This window comes from Aquarana catesbeiana, linkage group LG06 (assembly GCF_042186555.1).
Source record: "Aquarana catesbeiana isolate 2022-GZ linkage group LG06, ASM4218655v1, whole genome shotgun sequence".
In the NCBI taxonomy this organism is placed as follows: domain Eukaryota; kingdom Metazoa; phylum Chordata; class Amphibia; order Anura; family Ranidae; genus Aquarana; species Aquarana catesbeiana.
The window spans coordinates 395,193,792-395,204,618 of NC_133329.1; the positions used below are offsets into that span (position 1 = coordinate 395,193,792).

General features: G+C 44.5%; 1 protein-coding gene across 1 annotated transcript in view; it reads right to left on the minus strand.

Moving 5' to 3' along the window:
• Nucleotides 1–10,582, minus strand: part of TMBIM1 (transmembrane BAX inhibitor motif containing 1) — a gene marked incomplete in the record, with an annotated part of 128,651 nt that extends 118,069 nt beyond the window's left edge. The window contains 1 exon segment of the mRNA XM_073634385.1: nucleotides 10,426–10,582.
• Nucleotides 10,583–10,827: the final 245 nt, after the last annotated feature.

Below are 10,827 nucleotides of genomic sequence, written 5' to 3' on the forward strand. Positions count from 1 at the left end.
ATTGCTTGTCGCTCATCAGGAAAGGAAAAAAACTAATTTTTCCTTCCCCGATGAGCGAGCCAGATCGGCACTGGCATATCGCGGTCACTCTTCCTGGGTAAATTATTTTCTTTTTCCTGTAAAGTTGCCTTATTATGAACGGGGATTCAACTTGGAGGCGACTTCCATTGAAATCAATGGGTACAAGTCTCCTAGAAGTCGGATTGTAGTACAGGAACCTTTTCTGAAGTCGGAGCGACTGCAGTAGTGTGCATTAAGATGGATCCATTCACTTACATTGATTTCTTTATGTAGCGCGACTTGGGGTGACTTGAAGTCGGATCCAAAGTTGCCCCTGTGTGAATGGAGTCTAAAGGGGTTGTAAAGGTTAGAGATATATATTATATATATATATTTTTTTATAAAAATAACATACATGTTATACTTACCTGCTCTGTGTAATGTTTTTGCATAGAGCAGCCCCGATCCTCCTCTTCTGGGGTGTCCCGCCGACGCTCCTGGCTCCTTCCCTTCATCGGGTGCCCCCACGGAGAGCCACTTTCCATGGAGGCGCCCATGCGGGAGTACTCCCGAGTCCCGCTGCTGAATCCATGTGACACAGACAGCGGGACTCAGACCCGCCTCAGTGTCACCGTCCCGATGAGGACAGAGACAGCGGCTGCGCTCGTGAACATCGCTGGAAAGGATAGGCTCAGGTAAAAAAAAAAAAAGGGGGGGGGGGGGGCTCTGGGGACAGCTGCAGTAAAGAAGGTTTTTCACCCTAGAATGCATTAAAGCATTTGTTAACCTAAAAAAAAAAAAATGGATCCTGTTCCCTTGAAGCATGGTATACAGCACAGTGCTCATGTTGTGTAATTTGGCCCCCTGTAACACCTAAACAACCGGGCTGATCCTGCCACTTTCTACCCTCCCCTCTGTAAGCTGACCACGGTGTATTTTGGCTGCTGAGCCCTGACACCGTGGTCAGCCTCGGTCATCCTCAGCTCTCCTGTCTCTCCTGTCCTCCTCTCCCCCCTCCCTCCCTGCCTGTTGACTCCTGTGTCAGGGACCAGAACCCCCCCCCCCCCCCCCCGCTGCTGAAATAACATTTTATAGTTCATATAATCCTTGTCTCCCACAGATATGTCCCCCCGTGTGTGTGTTTATTAAAATAAGCCATCCTTTACCTTATCTTAGAGCGCCGTTCGGGGCTCTGGTGACCCACCAGCTCTCTCCTCTCCTTCTGACATCAGTGGGGGAATCCTGGCCCCGCCTGCTGCATCTGTCAGAGGGGGAGAGGCGAGAGTTGGCAGGTCATGGGAGCGCCAAACGGCGCTCTGAGATAAGATAAAGGAAAGCTTATTTTAATAGATACACACACACAGGGTGGGAGACATATCCTTAGGAGACAAGGAGGATTGTATAAAACTAGGAAATGTAGGTTAACAACCACTTTAAGGTGAAAAACCAGGAGTCTTTACAATCCTAAACACTATCCTTATGCTCCAAAAAAAAAAGTCCAAAATCCATACACATCCACTGTAGGACATCGGCTTTGAAGCTGCGAGGCTTCACATCCTGTTTTCCCTTTTTGAGATGCCGGTGTCCCGTTAGAGCCCATTCACACAGGGACGACTTGTCAGGCGACCTAGTCGCCTGACAAGTCGCCTCCCGTTCTGTGCTATGGAACCGTTCTAAGGGGAGCGACGCAAGTCGCTCCGACTTAGAAAAAGGTTCCAGTACGACTTCGGGGGCGACTTGCATAGACTTCTATACAGAAGTCGTTTTGCAAGTCGCCCGGGCAGTCGTTTGCAGGTCGCCTCGCTGAGGCGACCTGCAAGTCTTGTTGCCCCTGTGTGAATGGGGTCTTAGAATCTGTCAGGGCTGGGCTCAGCCCTTCCTTCTCTGAGCTGGCCGCTCAGCTGTCGGCTAATTGCCAGCTCCTATCTCTCTCCACAGTTACTCAGCTGTTGTTGATCCTGCTCGTCAGTCCTGCCTACTTAAGCCGTCCAGTCCAGAGGATCTCTGCCTTCGCCTTGGTCAACATCACAGAAACATCTCCTGCAATCCTGTTCAAGACTTGCTTTGCTGACATCTCTTCTGGCTCCAGATCCTGCTTGCTGTTCCACTACATTGATCCCTGACTTCTGGCTTGGCTGACTATCCATTCCGGTTACTGAACTTTGGCTATGTTTTGACTACGTTTGTTCTTTTTACTTTTATTATTAAACAAGTGTGATTTAACTGTACTTCTGTCTCGGCCTGATTTCATGGCTTCTGACAGAATCGGCAATCCATCAGATTAGGTAACGGAAGTGACGTTCCCTCAGCTGCGCATTGTGTTCCACCGCTACCAGGTTTTCTAACCTGACAGAACACCTGCAGTCAGAAGGCGGCAGCGGACATCTTACTACACCCAGCTACGTCTTGAATATCACAGTAATTTTGGCAATAAAGTGAGCGTATATATAAATAAATACAACATATTGACATCACATATTGACATCTGTGGTGCCGTTTGGATGTTTAATTTTGTAAACCTAAAGGCTTAGTACTGAGCAGTGCGGGGTGTACCAACATGGCCTCCGCCACCTTCCTACTGCTGACGTCCAGCTTCTTTCAAAATGTAACATGAAAACAGCATCACAGATGACAACATGCGATATTTATTTATATTCGCTCAGCTTATTGCTAAAATTACACTGAAATTCAAGACGTAGCTGGCAGGGTGGATTTATTTAATTCAACTCCATTTAAATCACAAGTAAAAAGGCTCGATATATATCAACTCGATTTAAATCATAATTTTAAAGAGCAACTGTTCTCTCTTCTTTCGAAATTCGACCCATGTATGGCCAGCCTAAGGTGCCATACACACCATTAGATTTTCTGCAGATTTTTGTCTTCAGATTTACCAAAACCATGTAGTACAAGGGCCGGCCTGATTGCATACAAATTGAAACTCTTAAGGTTTGACCTCATATTATATGGTTTTGGTAAATCTGAAGACAAAAATCTGCAGAAAATGTAATAGTGTGTATGGGGCTTTAGGCCCCTTACACACAGATGGACTGATCGGGTCCGCCAGTCAGTTTTTCAGGAAGACCCGATCAAACCATCCATTGCCCTCTATGGATGTCTGTTGACACCCGCCAACATCTGATCCGATCCTGTCCTCTAAAAACAGACAGATGGGGATAACGGCCTTTTACGGACAGATGCAAAAAAATTCTGGATTTTACAAACTGTTCGTAAATTTACTGAAAATTGGCAACCCTGCCCATTGGGGAGATTTCTCTTTACTTCAGTCCCATAACCAAAACAGGAAGTGAGAGGAAATCTTTCCAAAATGAGGGAATCCTGGTTTGTCATCAGAACTAGTGTCCCCATTGGAAGATTTCCTCTTCTATAATGCTGGCCAATAGGGGTGCAACGGATCAAAAAACTCATGGTTGGGATCGTTCCTCGGATCAGGAGTCACGGTTCGGATCATTTTCGGATCAACAAAAAAAAAAAAATCTCCCCCACTGTAATATCCACATCTTCCTCCACTGCTGTAATATCCACGTCATCTCCACCACTGTATATACACAGTATAGCATAGGAATTAGGAAGGAAGACTATTAGATGACTAGTGTTGTTTGTGTTTAGTGTTTTTTAGCGGCTCTTACAGAATACAGAATAGAAGCCGGCCGCAAAGTCGGCCAGATCAGATCCACGATGAGGGGTTAAGGGGTGATGACGTCAGCGCGCACCGCCGCCGGGTGTACCAAGATGGCCGCCGCTCCGGAGCTAGGCCGAAGCCGCGGCCCTTCCTAAGCCCGAGGCAGCGGCGCGCTCCGCGGAGCGCAAGTGTGCCGATCCAAACAGGGTGAACCATTCGGATCACGGATCGCTGAAGATCCGTAGCACCCCTACTGGCCAAACACTATTCGAAAAATCGTCCGAAATTCGGTCATTTAAAAAGTTTGCTCGTTTTTCGACCAGTTAATGGGCACAAAATCGATAACCATTGGGACTTTTTGAGCCGAAAAAACGAAGGACAAGTTTGGAAATTTTCTGCCGAACGAACGATAAATTGAAAGGTTAATGTGTTTCCCGTCTGCACTGGGTATATGTAAAAAAAAAAAAAAATATTATAATATATATATATATATATATATATATATATATATATATATATATATATATATATATATATATATATATATATATATATATATGCATTCATTAATGTCCACTCAACGATTTATCGGTCATTACATGGCACCATCGTTTGCGCTCACGGCCGCATGTTTGTTTTTCGAAAATGGGTTCGGCTGATTTTTCGTATAGCGTTACGGCCATCTTTACTTTTCTGGCGACAACCCAAAAGTTTACGATTTTCTTTTACTTTCACTTTTGATGATAACGGTAAACAGGACAAATAGAGAGGGTGAATCTCCCTAAGGGGGACACAGACAGCAATAAAAAAAAAAAGAGAAAAAAAAAAAAAAAAACAAACGACAAGATACTCTCATCCCTCTGCATTCTATCCAAAGCTAAAATAAAAAGAAAAAAAAAAAATGTAAAACATTTTTGCTTTTAGTTATACTTTAAGGCAATGGGGCCCTAGAAAAATCCTGGGTCCCAGTGACTTGCGAGCAGCATTGGCCCCTCACCCCTATTGTGACTATGCAGACCCAAAGCTTGATCCCCACCAGGCCGAAAACAAAGCCTAAAAATATGCAAATCTTCCGCTCAATCCCAATGCACAGACTAGAATTATACAGCGTACAGCAGAGTACAATGAAAATTACAGCAAGAACCGCGTTCAACATCTGCCGCCCAGCTGCCACAGTCACATGATCCGTAATCATGATGGAGCAGCGGCAGGACAGCTGCCATGCCTGTGCAGACTCTTCCTATATTACTGTACCATGATTAATCTGTATACACCAGGAAGGCCACAATAATCTGTTCTTATGGAAGTGCAGTTTAAGAGGTCATTGTCATGAAGAGACGAGCTGGTATATGTCAGATACACCAGAAGTCATTATAAACCACACGCAACGTCAGAGATCCTTGAGGCTGGAGGACTACAGGTTCCAGCATGACCTACAGGGTCTCATCCTGAATTTTAATTTTGCAGACCCCGAGGCTGAGGTCCAACGTTTGCCAAGATGCAATATTTGACCCAAATACATAATAAAGACATTAACCACTTCACTCCTGGGCACTTTCCCCCCTTCCTGCCCAGGCCAACTTTCAGCTTTCAGCGCTGTCACACTTTGAAGGACAATTGCGCGGTCATGATACACTGTACCCAAACTACATTTTTATCATTTTGTTCCCACAAATAGAGATTTCTTTTGGTGGCATTTGATCACCACTGGGGTTTTAATTATTTGCTAAACAAATAAAAAAAAGACAGAAAATGTTGAAAAAGAAGTTTTTCTTTGTTTCTGTTATAAGATTTTGTAAATAAGTAAGTTTTCTCCTTCACTAATGGGCACTGATAAGGTGGCACCAATGAGTTGGCACTGATGAGTTGGCATTGATGGGCACTAATATGCAGCACTGATGGGCACTGATAGGCAGCACAGATGGGCATTGATAGGCGACACTGATAGGTGTCACTGATGGGCATTACTGATGGGCACTGATTGGCATCTCTGCTGGTCATCAGTGGTGGTGGATATCCCTGGTGGTCCTAGGTGGGCATCCCCAGGGATCTGTGCTGATAACCAATCAGCGCAGACCCCCCCTGTCAGGAGAGCCGCTGATTGGCTCTCCTCTGCTCCCGTCTGTCAGACGCGAGTGAGGAAAAGCCAATACACAGCTCTTTCTGTTTACACCTTGATCAGACACAGCTGATCACATGGTAAAGAGTCTACGTCACAGACTATTTACCGAGATCGATGTTGTGGCGTGTCACACTGACACGCCGCACCACCGATCGCAGCACTGCGCGCCCTTAACAGCATGCGCAGGCTATTATCCTGAAAGATGTCATATGATGTCCAGTCAGGATAACGGAACCACAGCCCGCCCGTCATTTTGCTATAGGCCGGTTAGGAAGTGTCTCACCCTCAACTTTCATAATTAGGCCTTGTCTACATTGGTTGCCAAGATCCAAGTCTGATAGTGCTCACCTGAGGAACCAGGATCGATAGTCTGAGGCCACAAGGCTGATAGTCCCGGGGCCCGACATTTCTTGAACACAAGTCCCGGGGCCCGACATTTCTTGAACACAAGTCCCAGGGCCCGACACTTCTTAGACACGAGTCCTGGGGGCCCGGCATATAATATAGGGCCCAGCAGTTCTCTGCTATAAGTCTCAGGGCCCAGTGGTTTTTACCAATGTCTGATTTTACCTCATATATTGGCACAAAACATTTTCTGTCAGTCCAGTCTTTACAAACAAGGTCCAGACATTGTTAGGATGAACTATGAAATATGGAGGAAAGGGATGTAAACACAGGGCTGTCACCACGGCAACCAAATTCTTGCTTAATTTTCCCAATGAGGCCTAAAATGGTCCCCTCAGGACAGAATTATTGTTGCGGCCGCTTGGAAATGAAGACAGACGCTCCTTTTCTCTCATGGTCATCTTTGCTTCACTAGTTAAAGTGACCCTGTCATAAGAGATCTATGTACACAGGACATTTTAAAGCCTCTCCTGAACGATTTAACTTGACAGATAGTAACCGACGTTTAAAAACGTCCGTTTTGCCGCATTAAGTGCGTTTGCTTTTAGCAGTGTTTTTTTTTTTTGCTTTTTTTTTAAATAGTCAAAAATGTATCTCCATTAAAAACACCTGTAAACTAAACGTGAGTTGCCATGTGTACGCGAGTTTACAAGCTGTTACAGGCATTTGGCTTTTCAAATACCTCTGAACATCCGTCCTGAACGCATTTTTTTGCTTTCCAAAAAATGCTTCTAAACTCAACTGCTTAGAAACGACTATAAACGCCCCTGTGTACATGTACTGATAAGATAACATAGAGGAGAGTTCAGGGGCAGCTGAAAAAACGCTCAACTTCTCCTAAACGTCCATTTACCATCAGCAGTGTACATGAAGCCTAAAGACGCCTGGCTGTCTCTAATATCAATCCTTTACCTAAAACAAGCATGCTGTCAATGGTGTCAGAATTCCTCATCTCTATACCTGTTCCAGGTCAGGGACTCTGGAAGCCATAAAGCCAAGACATCAGCACGATAGCCAGGCAGCTAGCATTTTCAGAAAGAATGGGCAGCTGTGGCTTCAAAAAGGATAATGTACTAAAAGCATGCTAATGAGAATACTCAGTTGCCCTTAGCAACCAGACTCCATGTCTTGTCATTCTAAACTCTGGACTCCAGAAAGGACAGTCGGGCGCAGGCCGGTTGCTATTAGCAACGAGACATCTTTTTGTTGGTGTATTTTTAATACATAAGCCCCCATATCTACAATGGCAGTTCCCATAGATCCATGTGGCAGAGATCCTACGGCGGTTGCCGTAGGTAACAGAATTTTTCTATTTTTTTTTTAAATTAGACATTCTCAAGTCAGTTTTTTTTTGGTCAGTGAGGATTGGACATTACAGAACACCAAAAATGAAATGGCGAGATAACAACAAGTTGCAGAGTCACCGAGCGCTCTCTTATCTCCCTTCTTTGTAATCGCCATTATTACTTTCAGTTTAGGCTGAAACAAATTTAGGGTGATTTTTATTTTTACGTTTTCCTTTCAGCATCATCACATTGGAGTAATAATCGCCCCTTTAGTCACTTCATAATGTCAAGATAACATTACCACAAAATTGCTACTGGGACACACGCAATTAAATAATTTCCTGGCTGGAAAAGTTCCCTTCCTAGGTTTATGGATAGTCCACACCTAAAGCTGCCCTGGGTCAGTCAGTCAGACGATCGGGTACGGTGAGACCGCCCGGAGGGCTTGTTCACACTGGCGGTGACTGGCGGTTTTCCAAACTGAATAATTGCTATTCGCCAACTGGGGCACATAGAAGACGATTGTTTTCTATGTGGCCCATTCACACTGCAATGCTGCCTTGAGGTGACGTGTATCATCTTACCGCACCACACAGGAAGACGCTGCATATCACAGCACAGCAGCGCAACACTCTACACTGCAACTCTGCCTGGAGGTGACGTGTATCATGTTGTCGCATCAAACAGGAAGACGCTGCATGTCACCGCACAGCAGCGCAACACACCACACTGTAACGCTGCCTGGAGGTGACGTGTATCATCTTACCGCATCGCACAGGGAGAAGCTGCGATACACCAAACTGCCGTGTGGCGACATGACTGAAGCGTCACTACGTACGCTTCAAATAAAGGTTAAAAAATAGAAAAGAAGTAAACAGTGAGATGCGCTTAAACGCATGTCACACTGCCCCCTCACCACAGCTCCCTGCAGGCAAAAACTGATGTGTGTTTAAAAAAATGCATGTCACCAAGCATGCATTTTCTGTGCGTTTTTTAACGCTTGTTTACATCGCCCATTCTGTTTTAGCGTGCTTGGGGCCCTTCAACACCACAAGGTGCATAAAAACACACACAAAAAAATTGTAAACATGCTGCATTTCTAGGGCCCGTTCACACCGATCAGTTTTTCTTACGTTTTCGCCTTACAAAAAAGCAGAAGAAAAATACATGACCATGAAATCCTATGGAAGCGATTCTCCTCAGTCAGTTGCAGGTCAGTGGTGTTTTTTAAAGTCCTCCATGCTGAAATTTTGGTATTTGGTGTGATTAAAAAAAAAAAAAAAAACACACACCAAAAACACACCTCCCCATTGAAATGAATAGAAAAACGTTTCATTAATGCATCAAAAATTCACCAGTGGTTGCGTTTTTGGTGTGTTTTTTGAGTCACATGTCCTTTTTTTCACAGGTGCAGGCTGATGTCAGGCAACCACAAAACACACTGGAAATGCGGCAAAAATGCATGTGTGTTTTTACAGCATTTTTGCAAATGAGCAGGGTGAAAGCAGCCTTACGCAACACAGTTCTAGAATGTGAACAGGGCACATAGAAAACGATTGTATTCTTCAGGTCCTTGCATTAAAGCGCAGGTCAGCGTACATGGTGGGAGCGAGCCCTTAGACTATGTTTACACTAGCCCGTACAGGAATACGCAGCGTTGGCTGCGCCACTGTCCACATTTTAGCGCATCACACTGCTTAGTTGTTGTTGTTTTTTTTTTTCTTAACTTTATTTGACATGTGATGTCACATAGTGACATGTCATGTCACTGCACAGCAGTTGCGCATCAGAAAAACAAAGACACGCTGCATTTTAGCTCACCGTGCCACATATAAAATGTATAAAAATGCATATTAGTGTAAAGAAGCCCTTAGGGTGCCTCCAGAGTGCTGCTGATTGCGCATGCTTTGCGTCAACAGGATATGCGCCGCCAGATGTGTATTACATGATCCTGGCCTGGCGGTGGACGCAAAGTTGACAAAACAGAAGCGTGTGATCTGTCATTTTTTTCTTGTTGGTACCAATAATTCAAGATAATTGTATCCTTGAGATCAACTGCGACTTTAGCGTTCTGTAAATGCAGGTTTTCAATTTATGTATTCCTCTTTCTATTGGGTGAACTTAGCGGACTTGTTTTGTTTTAGCGCATCGCACTGCTTAGTTGTTTTTTTTTCTTCTTAACTTTAATTTGACATGTCACATAGCGATGCGTCATTTCACTGCATAGCAGAGCGGAGCGGGACATCCAAAGTGCATCAGAAAAAGAAGACAGGCCTCATTTTAGCTCACCATGATGCACATCAAGTGCGCAAAAATGCAGATCAGTGTAAACAAGCCCTAAGGGTGCCTTCAGAGCGTTGCTAATGGCGCATGCTTTTTGCGTCAACAGGATATGCGCGGCCAGATGATCCATGATCCTGGCGGTGGGCGCAAAGTTGACAAAACAGAAGCGCTTTACAGCTGGTCATGTGATCTGTAATTTTTTTTCTTGTTGGTACCAATAATTCAAGATAATTGTATCCTTCAGATCAACTACGACTTTAGCGTTCTGTAAATGTAGCTTTTCAATTTATTTCTATTGGATGAACTTAGCGGACTTGTTTTTGTTCTCAACTTATGTATTAACATATGGAAATAATAATAATTGAAATATGACGCAATTCGGAGAAAGGTATGCACTGATCAGCCAAATAACTGACATGCGTCTCATCTTAGGCGCAAATTGAGCATCGCTTGCGACAACCAGGCTCGATAGGGTGTCAGTTTGTCAGCAGAGCTTGCAATCTAATGGTTCTGTCTCCTATACTCCAGGATCCTGCTGCCCCCCTTCTCCGCTTCCCCTCCTAGAAGTTATTTTGGTAAACACACGGCCATGTGACCTGGAGGTGGGTGCATGTGCTTTAAATAATGCAATTAATAAGAGTTTTCCCCCATTATACCCCCCCACAACCCCTTCCCCCCTGACTTACCTGAGCTGTCTTCTCCCTCCTCTGCCTCTCTCTCTGTGTATTTCTGGTCTGGCTGGTTCACAAGTCAGGCTGTAGGTAGGTGTTGGCTGTGAATTTTCAAGACTTTCTTACACTCCCTTCTTCTCAACTCCAAATGTCAAACAATGGCTGCATGGCAGGAGCACCCCCTGCTGGGCAAGTCCTGTAAGTGCAAGTCCTCAGGGTAACCCTTTCCCTGCTGGACAAGGCGCTTACTTCCTAATGTATCTTGCAAAATGTATTCAAAAGAAGGAAACGTGGACTTTAGAGGCACATCTTGTGGCTTTTAAATATAAAATGAACTTTTACTAATCTTTAAAATTCACATTATTGAAATGACATGTTAAAAAAAAAACATGGTGTTTGGTCTAAACGACGCTCACA